The 17,529-nt window shown below is 46.1% G+C and overlaps 1 long non-coding RNA gene across 1 annotated transcript; it reads right to left on the bottom strand.

Annotated features, from left to right (window-relative positions):
- Positions 1-11,957: 11,957 nt before the first annotated feature.
- Positions 11,958-17,338, bottom strand: LOC144281101 (uncharacterized). The gene is made up of 3 exons (XR_013349552.1): positions 16,758-17,338; positions 16,555-16,605; positions 11,958-16,134 (listed from the first exon to the last, which is right to left on the bottom strand). It is a non-coding gene; the product is annotated as an uncharacterized LOC144281101 (long non-coding RNA).
- Between the last annotated feature and the right edge of the window lie 191 nt (positions 17,339-17,529).

Genomic DNA, 17,529 nt, shown 5'->3' with positions numbered 1-17,529 from the left:
GTTCTTCCCATAGCATTTGCTGTGAAGTCTGAGGTGGTTAAGTTGGTTGATGAAGCCAAAGTGCATACTTGTGTCCCAGATGCTAAGAAGTAGGGGAGAGCCTCTCTTGTGTGCAGCATTCATAGTGTGGGGTGGGCTCTGACTCTAGGTGGGGGGTTCGGGTGCTGGGTGGAAAGAGTGACAAATGTTCCCTATCTCAGTGATGTTCGAACTTTACCATGCATGAGAATCACCTGGGAAGTGCTTTTAAAAATTCCAATGCCAAGGTCGCACCCAGCCCAGAGAACACAGCATCTCCCAGATGAGACTGGAGTGTTAGTGCTTTTTTGATCATGAACTAGTGCCTGCGCCCTTGCTACTCTTTTCGATAAGCCACACTGGAATCACCTGGGAGCTTGTTAGAAATGCAGACTCTCAGCACACCTGAATCAGAATCTCCCTTTAAGCAAGAGCCCTAGGCGATGCTTATTGCACATATTCCAACTTGAGAACCGTTGACATAGGCTGTTCTTCCAAGGGCAGCCCCAATCCCACCAGCAAGAACATTCCACTCCTGAGCAGGGAATTGATTCCCACTTCTCTGTGCTGAGAAGAACACTTACGACCTACGGTTCCACTGGGCATTTATTGCAGACTTCCTTGGTTAAGTGTCTTCATGTCCTTACCAGATTGTAAACTCTGGAGGGCAAGGATCCTGTCTTGTCCCCTTTGCATGTTTATGGCACCTAGTGCACTGCTGCCCATGTGATGAGAGCTCAGGACATGTGGTAAGTGAACCCGTGGCTTTTCTTCTCTTTCTTCCACTCCACCTCACTTAGCAGAGGGCTGCACTGGCAGCACTCCTGACTGCACTTCTACTGCCACCTTCATGCACTCACATATGTGTTACGATTTGAAGGCAACTTTATGATTTTTTTCTTAAAGATTTTACTTAATTATTCATGAGAGACAGAGAGAGAGGCAGAGACACAGGCAGAGGGAGAAGCAGGCTCCCCACAGGGAGCCCTATACGGGACTCAATCCCAGGACTCCAGGATCACTCCCTGAGCCAAAGGCAGATGCTTTGAGCCACCCAGGTACCCTTTAAAGGCAACTTTGAATATGACTGTCAAAGAATTTTAAAATTTAAATCTAGGGTCTCTTCCACCAACAAACCACCTCCAGATGTAGTTCTACATTCCCTTGTCTCTAGAAGCAAGTGGCCTACAAAGCACTCCAAGCCTCAGTCCAGCATAAATATCCTATGATGCTGGTTCCCCTCTGCCCAATTAACCAAGATTCAACGCTTTTGGCTGGGTAGTAGGGAGAACACCTAAATTAAATGTAGAGTCACTGAGCCACCTTGTGACCATTTCTGAGAACTGCATTTCTTCATGGTGTCACAGGAAACTTCTCTAGAGCCTGTCCGGCTGAGATCCCATCCTGTAGAATTTATGGTAAATGTGGCCACACAAAATTAAGTGGGAGATACAGGCTTCCAGTTATGGAATAAGTTAGTCATGGGAATAAAAGGCACAGCATAGGGAATAGAACCAATGATGTTGTCATTGTGTTGCAAGAAGACAGACGGTAGCTACACAGCTGTGGTGAGCACGGCATATGGTAGAGACTTATCAAATCCCATGTTGATCGCCTGAAACTAATGTAACATTTTGTGCCAACTATACTCAGATTTTAAAATAATGTTAAAAGGCAGGCGACATCTGTGAAAATGAAAAGGTTTACTTATGCAAATATTGTACTAAGTCTCCTAAAAATGGAGATGAGGAACAGATAGAGCGAAATGTCCTAGAGCAGAAGTTACAACGTCACTGTTTTCAGAGAAGAATGCCGATAAAAAGTGAACAGATTTGCCCTGAACCTAAGAGTTCCAGGAGCTCCGGGTACCTTTGAGATGTCAGGCACGTAGCAACAGAGGAACATGGGATGGGTGGGAAGTCTATAAGAAATAACGTCCCTGATCATCCCCTGCAGCCAGGAGTTGCTTCCACCCTCCTGAAGGTTTATGATCTGCAGAAACGGAACAACAGAGGCTCCAGACTCAAGGGCACCGGGCAGGCGGAGGGAAAGGTGGGGAGGAGGCACAGGATCAAAAGCAGCGAGTTCAGTGCACAGCTGCATCTTGAATGATGGGCTCCTCAGATTTTTTTCCTTCCTTCTCCCTGCCCTTCCCCTAGAGTTATGGCAGCCAGACGTAGGTACCCAGGTAGAAGATTAGGAGGGTCTCTGGAAAACCTGGCCCAAGAGAAAAGACTGACAAATACTGTCACTTAGAGGCACACCAACTAAAAGGCCAGCTCTCTGCAGATTATGCTGTGTTGAAGATTTCCTGCCACCAAGTCGGACGAACATACAAGTGTCCAGTCTACCTAAAACCTATGTAAAATCATTCAAACATATGAAAAGCATAGAAAAATTAATAAAAATCCACAACCTGATACCCAGACCTAACAGATATTTGCATTCAATCAGATACTCTTCACAGTGACATAAAAGACTAGAACAACTAACAACAAAAAGGAAATTTAAAAAACTGCAAAAACCAAAGGAAAACCCCAAAAACACACTTTAATGAATATTATTGGATACGACATGATATTGAACCCATAAAGCAAGAATACAATGCTGGGGCGCCTGGCTGGCTCAGTGGGTATAGACTGTGCGACTCTTGATCTCTGGGTTATAAGTTTGATCTTACATTGGGTGTAGAGGTTACTTACAAAAATAAAAATTAAAAAATGAGATACTGGGCATCTGGGTGGCTCAGTGGTTGAGCATTTGCTTTTGGCTCATGTCGTGATCCCAGGGTCCTGGGATCGAGTTCTGCACCAGGTTCCTCACGGGGAGCCTGCTTCTCCCTCTGTCTCTGTCTCTGCCTTTCTCTGTGTCTCTCATGAATAAATAAATAAAATCTTAAAATAAAAAAGGATGCTAGTTAAAAGACACACACAATGAGATAGAATTTACTAAAATAAAAATGATCAACAAAATAAAAGATTCAAGAGAAGAATTAGAAGGTGAGAGTGAGGGAAAGCTCCCAGAAAGTAAGACATGCAAGAGAGAGGAAGGGATGGAGGGAGAGGGACTTGGAAAAGGAGAGCCTTCAGAGGGCCAACCCAAAGGCCAGAATCTGATTAACTGGAGATCCAGAAAAGGAAAGAGGAAAACAAAAGAGAGGGAGAGAAGACAAGAAAGCTGCCCAGAACTGAGGGGTATTAGTTTCCAGATCGAAACAACCTGGCCCAAAAGAACAAAAATTAACTGCACCGGGGACTGTCATCATGGCATTTCAGAACTCCGAGGATAACAGAAAAGCTTAAGAGAAAAAAAGAAAAAAGCATCGGGGGTGGGGTGGGGAATAGGTCACCTGCAAAGAACTGAGAACCTGAATGATACACATTTCCCTAAAGTAATGCAGAGACTTAGGGATCAATGGGGTAATAGCGTCCAAGTTCTGAACGGAAGGGATGCCCTATGTAGAGTCCTCTACTAGCTCGGCTTACTGTCAAATAGGAAATGATGTCTTCCGATATGCAAGGAGGTAAGTTTTTTCTTCCCTTGCTCACCTTCTCAGGAATCTGAGAGGATATTCTCGAGCAAAATGAAAAGGTAGCCCGGGAAAGAGGGAGCCCTGAGTCCCAGGAAACCGGCCCTGGAAGGCTGTGTGGTGGCCCCAGAAGCAGACAACCTCCAGGAGACCCTGAGGATGCGGATCCACAGCTGAAGGACCGCGTGGAAGTAGCTGGGCAGCAGGTTCTCCGAGGGCAGGGACTCAGGGTGCCTGGTGTACCCCTGGGGCTCCAGGGCCTGCCTGTGTCTGGCACAGGGTAGGTGCCCAGTAAATGCCGTGACACGAGCAGGTGAGTGAATGCCTGAGAGTGACTTGGCCCTGCTTTTAGCCAGGCAGACACCTAGAAATAGAGGATAAATCATTGGAAACGCACAGCCAAATTCTCAAGAAAGCAACGGCGGTCTGAGGGACAAATGGGTCACTTAGGGATCTGGTTGCAGTGCTTTAACTTAGAGATGCCTCAGGACATGCTGGGGGGGTGGTCACACAGCTGACGGTCACTGAGCTGGGGGGGGCAGGTCTCCCCCCACCCAGGGCCATTTCCGCTTTGTCCCTCTGCTCTTACTTGAGAACTAGCAGAATGAAGTGCAGGCGTGCGGTGACCTTGAACCTTGACGTCAGGCCTGTGATCTCACCCTCAGTAAGATGCAGAAAGCAGCTGCGCAAAATTCGCAGCCCCGGGAATTTGCCTTTGCAAACTGGCTGCCATAATTAAAGATGAAACTGTTACTCCGGGCAAATTTCCAGTGTTGACAAAACTGACAAACTCAGAAAGAGAATGTTTTCTAGAGAAGTGGCTCCAAACCATGTAGAAGAGGGGAGACGTCTCCTGCGGGCACAGTGCTTCACTCATAAGCGTAGGGACACCACAACTTGAAACATGCCGGAGTATCTCTAATACTTAGCAGAAATAAAAGCACTCCCCTACCTCACAGCAATCTGTCAGTAAATCCCATCGGTTTTACCTCCAGAATATCCGCAGACCCCACCACACCTCAGCACCGTAGCTCTACCCAGCCCAGCGTGCGTCATTTCCAGCAAGTGAGAACGGGGAAGCCCTAACGGCCGCTTCCTCCCTTGTCCGCAGTCTCCTCTCAACACAGCACACGGAACGTCCTCTGGGATCATTTCGATGGATCACAGTTCTTCCAAAAACACTTCAAAGGCTTCCCACTCACTCAGAGGTCCTTTAAACGTCACCCGTTGCCCCTATCCCCATTCTCACCCCTCACAAACCACGCTCTCTGCCTCAGGACTTTTGCATCGGCTGCTCCCCCTGTTTGGAATACGCATCCTCCATATATCAGAACCACTCACACTGTCACCTTCTTCTGGTCTCTGTCCAAATGTCCCCTTATCAGCCAGGCCTTCCGTGGCCACTCCACATAGGATAGCAGCATTACTGCCCCAGCCTTGGATTCCCTATCCTTTCCCCTTGCTTTCTTTTTTCGTCCAGTTCTTCCCACCATCTGCCATGTTAAAATCTATGTGTTCAGCAGTTGATTGCCTGTCTCCCCTGGGGACAGAAGGTCCATGTGGACAGGGGCTCTGTCTGTCTTATTGACTGCTGTGGCTCCAGTACCTAGAAGAGCACTTGGCACACAGAAGGCGCTCAGTATGTGTTGAATGAATGACTGATCTCTTGCCCCTACTTCCTGCTGGGCAATTCTCAGTGAGGAAAGGGAAAAAGCAAAGCAGACTTTAAAAAACAATTTTTTAAATTCAATTAGTCAACATATAGAACATCATTAGTTTCAGATGTAGAGTTCAGTAATTCAGAAGTTGCATGTAGCACCCTGTGCTCATCACCTCACGTGCCCTCCTTAATGCCCGTGTCCCAGTTAGTCTATCCTCCTCCTCCCCTCCAGCAACTTTCAGTTTCTTCCCCACAATTAAGAGCCTTTCATGGTTTGTCTCCCTCTCTGATTTCTTCCCATTCCATTTTACCCTCCCTTCCCCTATGATCCTCTGCGTTGCTTCTTATAAAACCAGATATTCTTGAGGCATTTTCTCAGGGCCATGGAGGGATTCCTAGTGTCCTCAAAGAAACTTGCCTGCCCCCACAAAGGGAAAGGGCTAGACCAAATGCAACAGAATTCCCTGCTCCACCACCCACTTTTTATTATCTGACTTCAACTAATCCTGACTTAGGAGACGTACTCTTTGAGTGATGTGTTCTTGTCCCCACTTGGCACATGAATAAATACAAGCTCGGCAAAGTTATGGATCTTGCCACGATCACATGGCGGGGAGAAAAGCTTTGGTTCAATCCTAGGTGGGTCTGACTCCCAGACCTGGGTGTTTACCTTCCTCTGGAGTCCACGCCCTAATGAAGGGCTATATCCACTCCCTGATATTTGTAGTAAAAATAAAGTAGTCCTTTAGGAAATAATACAAGAAGTATATGCACTCTGATATTGTCAAAATGGGCCTTGGCATCACACAGATGTATGGGTATACAATTTTTTCTTTAAAGATTTTATTTATTTACTTGATAGAGAGCACAAGCAAGGGGAGCAGCAGAGGGAGAGAGAGAAGCAGGCTCCTCTCGGGGCAGGGAGCCGGATGCGGGGCTCGATTCCAGGACCCTGGGATCCTAACCTGAGCCGAAGGCAGATACTTAACGGACTGAGCCACTGAGCCAAAAACAAAACGGTAAAATTCTTTAAAATGGTACATTTTTTGTTAGCTGTTACAATTTTTGTTACCACAGTTTTTAACAATAACATTATATCCTATTTATCAATGGTTCAGTAGTAAATTAAATTAAATGCTTTCCTCAGTAGAAATCCTACAAATAAGTTGAAATATGTAATTTGTAGGATTACATATTTGCTGAAAACTTTGAAATTTTTATGTTCCTCGTAACAGCCAGTAGCCAGTGGTTTCACAGTGAGTTTTGAGTTTCTGCATTGAATCTACTTGTGAGGCCAGGATTATGACCTTAAAGATCAATTCAACTTACTAAGAGGGCTTTTCAGCCACTATGTAGGTGACCAGGTGGGAGCTCTCCCACAAGTTCTAGAAACTTCTTGGCTTGACTTGATCAGTAAGCCCAGGACTCTCAGTTGCTGCCTTCCATCCCTGCTGCCAGGCGGCCGGAAGCCTGGTGCAACCAGCAGCAAAGCAGTGGTAAGGGTAGATTTGTGGTTGACTCTCCTGGTTATGAAAGTATCAGCCATGTTGTGCTTTTTTTTGTGTGATGAGAATAATTTCATTTCCTACAGAAATGGGGATGCTCTCCTTTTCCTGTCCTGATTCAGATATGTGCCAGTATGTTAGCTCCTAGAATTTGTTGCCTTCTTCAAAATGTCAGATTTAAATCTGGAGAAGGAAACTGACACTCTTTGGTAGCCATGAATATTGTCCAGGCTCCATCTGCTGCTCAGATTGGTAGGACAAACGTTTGTAATTTTACTGAAGTCCTATTTTTCTTTCATGAATTTTTTTTCATAATTTTTTTCTTTCATAAATGGTGCTTTTGATGTTGCATCTTAAAAGTCATTACCCAACCCGAGGTCACTTATGTTTTCTCCTCTGTTAATTTCTATAAATTCTAGTTTTGTATCTATAATGCATTTTGAATTAATTTTTTGGGAAGGGTATAAAGTTCATGTCTTGATTCTTATTTTTTTTTAAAGAAATCTCTATACCCAATGTACGACTTGAATCTATAACCTTGAGATCAAGATTCACATCCTCCACCAAATAAGCCAGCCAGGTGCCCCCTGGATTCCATTTTTTGTTTTTTATTTTTCTTCCTTTCTTTCTTTTTGCATGTGGGTGTCCTGTTTGTTCCAGCACCATTTGTTGAAAAGACTATTCTTTCTTTCGCCATTGAATTGCCTTTGCTCTTTTGTCAAAGATCAGCTGACTCTATTTGTATATGTCTATTTCTGGCTCTCTATTCTCTTCCATCGATCTAGTTGTCTTATTGCTCAGATGGGAATTTCAGTGGAATTATTGGACAATCTGTCTCAGCAGACAAAGGCAAAGCTGTTAGATCCTCAGCAAATCATCGACTTGATTCACACAAAAGATGTTGGACAATTTCTACAGTTTTGCTTCATCATTTGCTGTCACTTGGGCCCAGATGACACCGAGTCCATCTGAAATGTCTATTCAGGCAAATGTGGTTCTGGATGGTATGAAAGACAAAGAACACAAAATCTCTCTTTTAGTAAACAATTTGAATAAAGTCGTTTTTAAAGGATTCTGAAACTTGTCATGTTGTGAAAGTAAAAACATTTAAAAGCAAGAGATGAAAAGGATAATGAAGCTTCAGATTTTTTTTTTGTTTTGTTTTTTTGTTTTTGTTGTTTTTTTTTGAAGCTTCAGATTTAAGAACATCTTATTGGGGGCGGGTGTTTGGCTGGCCCAGTTGGTGGAGTACAGACTCCGGACTCAGGGTCATGAGATCAAGCCCCATGCTGGGTGTAGAGCTTACTTAAAAAAAAAAAAAGTCTTAGGGTGAAGCCCAATTAGAAGAAATTTTACACAATTAAAAATTGGGAATAAGGAAAATAATAAAACATGATCATTTTTTACTTTCTTAAGCTTAAAATATTTAAAGTCAAAATGTTTTCTTTGGGATAAACATGCATTATTTAGTTAAAAATAAAACATATTCATTTAAAAATACACAGTTTATAAGAGGTATAGTTTGATTTACTGTGTTTATCACTATTGACCAAAACTTAAAATTCTAGCTTCCTGAAGTAAATATTTAATGAGTTATTTATTTTTAGGAAGGAGCATTTCAGGAACAATCTATAAATCCTTACAGTACTTTCTTTTTTATGATAAAATAGAAACATGCCAAGAAATTCCCTTGAATAGGCTCCTTTCCACATTTTTCTCTTTTTCTTTCTTTTTTGATTTTTTTATGAACTCTGTGTCCAATGTGGGGCTTGAACTCATGACCCCGGAATCAAGAGTCACATGCTCTACCAACTGAGCAAGTCAGGTGCCCCTTCCCAGTTTATTTTGCAATAACAAGCTACATTCAGTAAAATGAAATGCCAATCAAATTCTGGTTCTTTTATGTCTTGCTGTGTTCTAAGTAATTCCATAATCCAGAAATAATAAGGAAAATCTTAAATAAAATCTTTAAAAGATATATAGGTAAGGGATGTATAGGACTTTATTTTTTTTAAGATTTTTATTTATTTATTCATGAGAGACACACAGAAAGAGGTAGAGACACAGGCAGAGGGAGAAGCAGGCTCCATGCAGGGAGCCTGATGTAGGACTCAATGCCTGGTCTCCAGGATCACACCCTGGGCCGAAGGCAGGAGCTCAACCATTGAGCCACCAGGGGTCCCAGGACTTTATTATAATATTCTTGCAATTTTCCTATAGGTCTAACTTTTTTCTTGAAATAAAAAACCTAATTGTAAAATAAAGTTGGGACACATCCGCATCTGGTAATGGTTGAGTAAGATCCTGCCAGAGCAACTTTACACAGAGAAAAAAAAAGATAAACTCTGGATTTAACACACATACATAAAAACAGCTAAATGAAGCCCCTAGAGAGTGGACTATAAATGCTAATAAAAGTCAACGGATATTTTAAAGGCTGGAAAAGAAAAAAGTGTCAACTCAGAATTCTATATCCAATGAAAACCTCCTTCAAGAATAAAAGTAAAATAGACATTCTCAGATAAGAGAAAATTCACCACCAGCAGGTTCTCACTACAATAATTGCTAAAGAAAGTCCTACAGGCTAATGGGATATAATATCAGATGAAACTTAGGGGATCCCTGGGTGGCTCAGTGGTTTGGTGCCTGCCTTCGGCCCAGGGCTTGATCCTAGAGTCCCGGGATCGAGTCCCACGGCTCCCTGCGTGGAGCCTGCTTCTCCCTCTGCCTGTGTCTCTGCCTCTGTCTCTCTCTCTCGTGTCTCATGAATAAATAAATAAAATATTTAAAAAAAAGATGGACCCCACAAATAAATACGTATGTGCTCAAAACTGTGGAAAAAAAAAAAAAAAGATGGAAACTTAGATCCTCAGAGAGGAATAAAGACCATCAGTGAGTAAATGTAAATGTCTGTTATTTTCATCTTAATTTCATTATTATATGTATGACTTTTTTTTTTTTTTAAGATTTTATTTATGGGCAGCCTGGGTGGCTCAGTGGCTTAGTGCCACCTTCAGTCCTGGGTGTGGTCCTGGAGACCCACGTCAGGCTCCCTGCATGGAATGGAGCCTGCTTCTCCCTCTGCCTGTGTCTGTGCCTCTCTCTGTGTGTGTGTGTGTGTGTCTCACGAATAAATAAATAAAATTTAAAAAGCTTCATACTAACTTGTAACCTATATTATTTTTTTAAGATTTTATTTATTTATTCACGAGAGATGGAGGGGAGGGGCAGAGACACAGGATCCATGCAGGGAGCCTGACGTGGGACTCGATCCCCAGTCTCCAGGATCACGCCCTGGGCTGAAGGGGGCGCTAAACCGCTGAGCCACTGGGGCTGCCCTACCTTGTAACCTATAGATCCATCTGTCCCCTCACTCATATACTATAGTGTGAGGTGGAATCCATCTACATATATCTTATTAACCCCCAACACAGTGTCATCACTTTTACTTTAAAGAGTCATACGGGGCAGGGCTCCCATGCCTGCATGGAGCCTGCTTCTCCCTCTGCCTGTGTCTCTGCCTCTTTCTCTCTCCCTGTGTCTCTCAGAAATAAATAAATAAAATCTAAAAAAAAAAATAATATAGGTTACAAGTTAGTATGAAGCGGTACTGGGTTAAAAGGTAAGAATGAATAATGTAATCCCTAGAACAACCACATGCCATGCACACATAGTGGAAAGAAGTATAGCTAAAAAGCCAATAGAAAAAATAAAATAGGGCCACCTGTGTGGCTCAGTGGTTGAGCGTCTGCCTTTGACTTAGGTCATGATGCCTGGGCTCCCAGGGCTCCCAGTAGGAAGCCTGTTTCTCCCTCTGTCTATGTCTCTGCCTGTCTATGTCTCTAATGAATAAATAAATAAAATCTTGAAAGAAAGAAAGAAAGAAAGAAAGAAAGAAAGAAAGAAAGAAAGAAAGAAAAAGGAAGGAAGGAAGGAAGAAAGAAAGAAAGAAAGAAAGAAAGAAAGAAAGAAAGAAAGAAAAAGGAAGGAAGGAAGGAAGAAAGAAAGAAAGAAAGAAAGAAAGAAAGAAAGAAAGAAAGAAAGAAAAAGGAAGGAAGGAAGGAAGGAAGGAAGAAAGAAAGAAAGAAAGAAAGAAAGAAAGAAAGAAAGAAAAAGGAAGGAAGGAAGGAAGAAAGAAAGAAAGAAAGAAAGAAAGAAAGAAAGAAAGAAAGAAAAAGGAAGGAAGGAAGGAAGGAAGAAAGAAAGGAAGGAAGGAAGGAAGAAAGAAAGAAAGAAAGAAAGAAAGAAAGAAAGAAAGAAAGAAAAAGGAAGGAAGGAAAGAAGGAAGAAAGAAAGAAAGAAAGAAAGAAAGAAAGAAAGAAAGAAAAAGGAAGGAAGGAAGGAAGAAAGAAAGAAAAGAAAGAAAGAAAGAAAGAAAGAAAGAAAGAAAGAAAGAAAGAAAGAAAAAGGAAGGAAGGAAGGAAGGAAGGAAGAAAGAAAGAAAGAAAGAAAGAAAGAAAGAAAGAAAGAAAGAAAGAAAGAAAAAGGAAGGAAGGAAGGAAGGAAGGAAGAAAGAAAGAAAGAAAGAAAGAAAGAAAGAAAGAAAGAAAGAGAAAATAGGGTGTATGGGTGGCTCAGTCAGTTAAGTGTCTGCCTTTGGCTCAAGGTCCTGGGATCGACTCCCACATCAGGCTCCAGCTCCAGGGAGAGCCTGCTTCTCCCTCTGCCTGCTGCTCCTCCTGTTTGTGTGCTCTCTCTCACTGTCAAATTAATAAAGTCTTAAAAAAAAAAAAAGATTAAGGTGACTGCTTAGTGGGTTAAGTGACTGCCTTCGGTTGGGGTCATGATCTCAGGGTCCTAGGACTGAGTCCCATGTCAGGCTTCCTGCTCAGCTAGAGTCCTGCTTTTCCCTCTGCCCCTCCCTCCTGCTCCTGCTCTCTCTCAAAATAAATAAATAAAATCTTTAAAAATATATATTAAAAAGAAAAAAAGAGGCAGGAAAGGAAGAACCAGAGAAACAAAAAATAGAGGAGACAAACAGAAAACAAAAAAATAGTAGGAATAGAAGGGAACTTCTTCATCCTGATAAAAGTCACCTAACCCCGCCCCCCCACACACAGTGATGCCTGTGTGGCTCAGAGGTTAAGCGCCTGCCTTCAGCCCATGGCATGATCCTCGAGTCCCAGGATCGAGTCCCACGTAGGGGTCCCTGCATGGAGCCTGCTTCTCCTTCTGCCTAGGTCTCTGCCTCTCTCCCTGTGTGTCTCTTATGAATAAATAAATAAAATTAACCCCCCCACACACACACAATTCACATTGTATTCAGTGCTGAAAGACGGAAGACTTTCCTTCTAGAAAATCAGGAACAAGGCAAAGATGTTTACTTTCACCTCTCCAATTCAACATGGGATTGGAGGTCCTAGCCAATGTAGTTAGGTACAAAATAAAAGGCAAACAGATTGGAGACGATCAAAACTGTCTTTATTTAAATAGACAACATGATCGTGTGCATAGAAAATTCCTAGGAATCTACAAAAATAGATATGAAAACTTGTAAGTGATTTTAAGAAGGTCAAAGGCCAATATATACAAATCAACGTATTCCTATACAGTAGCAATGAACAACTGGAAAATTTGTCAGCTGACAGACATCTGAGGACACAATCACAATTCTGAATCCGTGTGATGGCATAGTTGGAGTTGCTCCCTGGGATAGCTTTTTTTTTTAAAGATTTAAAAATATTTTTTAAAGATTTTATTTATTTATTCATGAGACACACACACACACACACACACACACACACACACACACAGAGAGGCAGGGGGAGAGGCAGGCTCCATGCAGGGAGCCCTACGTGGGACTCGATCCTGGGGCTCCAGGATCACGCCCTGGACTGAAGGTGGTGCTAAACCACTGAGCCACCCTGGCTGCCCTAAAAAAATTTTTTTAAGTAATCTCTATACCCAATGTGGGCCTGAAACTTATGACCCCGAAATCAAGAGTCATGAGCCCTACCAACTGAGCCAGCCAGGAGCCCCATGTATTCATTGTTTGTTTCAAGCTTTTATTTAAATTCTAGTTGGTTAACACATAAGTTGTCTGATTCTTAATATTGCAAAAGACAATCTGAAGGAGAACAGTACACAGAGGTTGAACAAAATGTTGGAACTACATATTTGTGGAAATTAGTGATTGTGAGTGAAATGAAAGACAATTCTAAATAAGTGAAAAGGTTATGTTTGTTTAGTGCAAGTAATAAATACCTAAATTTGCAATAAAGAGGTAATGAAAGAATCTTTTTTTTTTTCTTTTTTGAAAGAATTAATTTTACCAAAGTAACAGTTTGAATGAGGCACAGGATGGTGATCTCCCTGGGTGCCCTGTGAGGAGGCAAGCTGGCGGTGTCCTGCTGTGGGGGTCTAGCTGTTCCCAGAACCATCCCGATGACCCGCTCTGCCGGCAGCGGCAGGCCTTTACGCACCCACGGGGGCGGGCTTGGCTGTGAGGCCCCGCTGCTCCCTCTGCTGGGCAGTGGATGTCTGCTTGGAGAATATTCAAACCCCCAGACCTTCGAGGCAGGCAGGGCCTCAGAGCCCATCAGGTCCTACTCCCTCATTTGTAAAGTTTAAACCGGCTTCAAGTGATCAAATAAATGACTCTTCACTACATAAAACTTTGGATATTTCAAAATTAGAGAGACAGTATCATTTATTCCATGACCTAGACACAAAAACACTTTAAATATGAGAGCATTGGGTGGCTCAGTGGTTGAGTGTCTGCCTTCTGCTCAGGGAGTGACCTAGAGTCCCAGGTTAAGTCCCACATCGGGCTCCCTGCATGGAGCCTGCTTCTCCCTCTGCCTATGTCTCTCCGTGTCTCTCATGAAATAAATAAAGAAAATCTTTTAAAAAATAAAAATAAATAAAAAACGTGAGAGCACATTCCCTTTGACTTGCCTTTCTTTAATGGTTCATTTATTCATGAAATGCTATCCCGACTTTTTTATGTTAACACTATACAATGAGGATTTTCCCAAATGATTACGATTTTTTCATAAGCATCATTTTTTTTTAAAGATTTTTAAAATTTTTATTTATTTATTATAGTCACACACAGAGAGAGAGAGGCAGAGACACAGGGAGAGGGAGAAGCAGGCTCCATGCACCGGGAGCCCGATGTGGGATTCGATCCCGGGTCTCCAGGATCGCGCCCTGGGCCAAAGGCAGGCGCTAAACCGCTGCGCCACCCAGGGATCCCAGCATCATTTTTTAAAAGATTTTTTTAAAAATGTGTCTTATTCGTGAGAGACACACACACTCACAGAGGAAACGACATAGGCAGAGAGAGAAGCAGGCTCCCTATGGGGAGCCTGGTGCAGGACTCGATCCCAAGACCCTAGGATGACACCCTGAGCCAAAAGCAGACTCAACCACTGAGTCACCCATGGGCCCCTGTAAGCATTGTTTCTAATGGGCATGTATTATTTGCCTTAGAAATGCCTAATGACAGTACAGCTACCCTCAGCTGCCCAGCCCAGATGCAAATATTTATGGCAAAATCATGGTGACGGTGGCACAATGTGGTGAATACACAAAAAACAAAATTGTGTACTTTAAATGGATGAATTGGAATCCCTGGGTGGCTTAGTGGTTAAGCGCCTGCCTTCAGCCCAGGGCATGATCCTGGAGTCCCAGGATCGAGTCTCACATCAGGCTCTCTGCACGGAGCCTGCTTCTCCCTCTGCCTATGTCGTTTCCTCTGTGTGTGTGTGTGTGTCTCTCATGAATAAATAAATAAAATCTTAAAAAAAAATTAGGAGAAAGAGTAAGCAGGTACATAGAAATACCTGGATGATTCATAAGAATATTACCTCTACTTTTGTGCACATTTTGAATTTTCTTTTTTAAAAAGATTTTATTTATTTATTTGACACAGAGAGAGAGCATAAGCAAGGGGAATGGCGGAGGGAGAGGGAGAGGGAGAAGGGCCCAACATGGGGCTCCATCCCAGGACCCTGGTCATGACCTGAGCCAAAGGCAGATGCTTAACTGACTGAGCCACCCAGGAGCCCCATTTTGGATTTTCTAAAATAAAAAGTTGGATACAGTATTTCCTAGAATCCTCAGGGGTGCCCCGTGGCCTCCCGCAGTTCGTGGGCTGTCTATCCCATCTGGGGAGGGCTGTTTCACACGCAACCCTGGCCATTGCCGGCCCCTTTTGCCATCGTTCGACTCCACTGACCACCCTGCCCCACTCACGGGCCGCTCGGCTAACCTCTGCCACCCCCTGGCCTCTGGGCCAACGGTGGGCCTCTGCCAGGGCTGTGACCCCCTCCCTGTCCTCTCCTCCAGGCCACTGAGCTCTCTCGTGTCCTCCCCTCCGGCCGGTAGGGAGCCACCTCCCACCTGCCACCGCCAGCCCTGTCTGGGGCCTGAGGTGGAACCCACAGCAGAGCAGCGGGGATCCCAGGCATCCAGCCCTTGCCTCCACCTCTCAGCCTGACACAGACTCCCCCAGACGGCAGAGCTCAGGCACAGCGTCACACATCACCCACGCCCCTGGCTCTCTCCAGCTGCTCAGTCCGGCTTTTCTACTGCACGTCTTCCCACCTCACCTCACTTCCTGGCTCTCTGTCCTGCCACCACCTTTCCAGAAGCCTCCTTTAAGATCTACCTTCTGTCACTTACAAGTGGCACCGAGTTCCTTCTGACACAGCTCCTGAGCTCCAAACGAATCATTTGTGTCAGGCCCTCGAGATGTGCCAATCATTCAAAAAGCCCTGGAGAGATTCTGGAACATTCTACATCAGTTAGTAAGTGGGTCCAACCAGTTAAGTGGTTCTGCCTGATGCTTCACACCTATGTGGTCCCTGACTCAGCCAAAATCCAGAGCCGTAGGGCTTTTGGCATGAAAAATGGAGGGTGGCCTCAGGGAGAGAGGACTGCAGGAGGAACGGAGGTCAGGCTGGGACAGCAGGACTGGAAAGGAGGAAGGCCTATGTGTGACACAGGCTAGAAGCAGGCTCACCAGGACTCTAACCAGGTGGATGTAAATAAGGGGTGAGGGGATTTCCAGATTGGGGCACCAGGTGAAAGGCCATTCCTTAGCTGGGATAGAAGGTAAGAGAGGAGCAAACGCAAGTGTAAGGGTTGAAATGGAAGGCCTGTGGATGCCACTGGGGCGGTGGAAGCAGAGCTGGAAACAGGTCTAGAGCCAGGTGAGCCGGGGTGAGCCGGGGTGAGCCGGGGTGAGCCGGGGTGAGCCGGGGTGAGCTGGCGTGCCAAGTGTGAGAAACCGAGGTAGACTCAGAGGCGGCTCGGAGGCGTCCTTCAGAGATTGGGTGACCACGCGGCCCGGTCCTGGTTTACACCCGCTGTCCTGGGGTCTGGTTTATGCCTATTGTTCCACTCAGCACCTCCTTCACTCTCAGAAGAGTTCTCGTTCGGATGACAAACGATGTGGTCAGCCCACTCGAGACAGCCTGCAGGGCAGGGAAAGCAGAGGGACGAAGTCAGGCTCCTTTCACCCGCTTGCTTCCTTCGGCCTCCTCATCTTCCCCCTCTGCCCCTCCATGCCTGCATTTCCCCCTTGCTCTACCTTCTTCATCCCCACTCCCCACAGGCTGTCACATCGCGGTGGCTGAAGGAAAAGTGACCCAGGGCCAGCTGCTCAGCCTCTGGGCGGTGGGCACAGGGAGGCCGCCTTGGCGGGGCTGGGGGCCACACAGGCCTGGGTGTGGAGTTGGCACAGCCTCCTGGTCCTCCCGCTGCCTTCCTGTTCTGTTATCTCGGAGCAGGGCACTTCTGCTCTTGGAGTTGCCCTTTCTACTGTCTGCTGAAGATGGAGACGGATCGAGTCATGTGAAACACCTCTTGGCACTGAGAAGTGGGGTTCACCTTACCTGGTGCCGCTTCTCATGGGGTTCCCATCCCCAGTGTGGGAGGTCAGTCACCTGGAAGAGAGGGTTTAGTGCATGTGAGGGGGTGTCTCCCGGGTTGGAAGGCTGAGGACTAGAGTCCATGGAGCCCTCGAGGACCAGCCTAGGGGCTTAGACCTACTTGGCGGCCCCGGGCCCCTCCGCGGGCCTGCACCCGCCCGGATCACCTGCAGGAGGCGCCGCAGACCCGCGGAGCGGCCAAGGGAGGCCTCGGCCGGGCGCCGGGCTGGAGCCTCCGCAGCTTCTGGGAAGGGCGTCCCTCCCTCAGGAGCGGCCGAGCTGAGCCGAGGGGTTGGAAGCGGGCGAGGACAGCAGAAGCGGAGAGCGACTTAAGGGACTGAGCCAAGGGACAGGGGATCTTCTGCGCCTGAGCGAGCGGACTCCAGCCCCGGTGACCTGCCCGGACCTCAGTCTGCTCCCGAGGGGAACGCGAGCGGCTGTACCCGGTGCGCGGCGCCAGTGCGGGGGCTCCCCGGCCCACGAGACTCGTGAAAATCTGAAGTCAGAGGGGCTGGGAGCCCGGCAAGCGCTTGGGGGGGCTCAGGGGCGAGCACCGGGGAAGGCAATAGGTTTTGAGGTCAAACCGGGATTCAAGGCCGAGCTGTCGCTTGAACTGAGCCTCAGTGTGCTCATCGGTAAAATGGGGTTAATGAGGCGGCCTCGCCGGGCTGAGCGGAGCTGGAGGTGATCAACGCCCGGAAGCCGGGGCCGCAGCGGCCGGTTCTGGGCAGGAGCTCCGGGAAGCGGAGCGGGACCCGGGCGGGGGGGAGGCGACTGCGGGCGGGGCACGGGGGCGGGGGGCGGGCGCACCGGGCAGGGGGGGAGCTGCGCCCCCGCCGCCCCGCCCCCGGAGAGGCTGCCGCGGGTCCTCCTGCAGTCCCGGCGCCGCCCGCCGCCGTCCTCGGTCGCGAGCTGTCACCTGGCCGCCCGGGGAGGGGC

The sequence above is a fragment of the Canis aureus genome, chromosome 12 (genome assembly GCF_053574225.1).
Source record: "Canis aureus isolate CA01 chromosome 12, VMU_Caureus_v.1.0, whole genome shotgun sequence".
Taxonomy (NCBI): Eukaryota; Metazoa; Chordata; class Mammalia; order Carnivora; family Canidae; genus Canis; species Canis aureus.
This window is presented reverse-complemented; position numbering and strand designations above follow the sequence as displayed.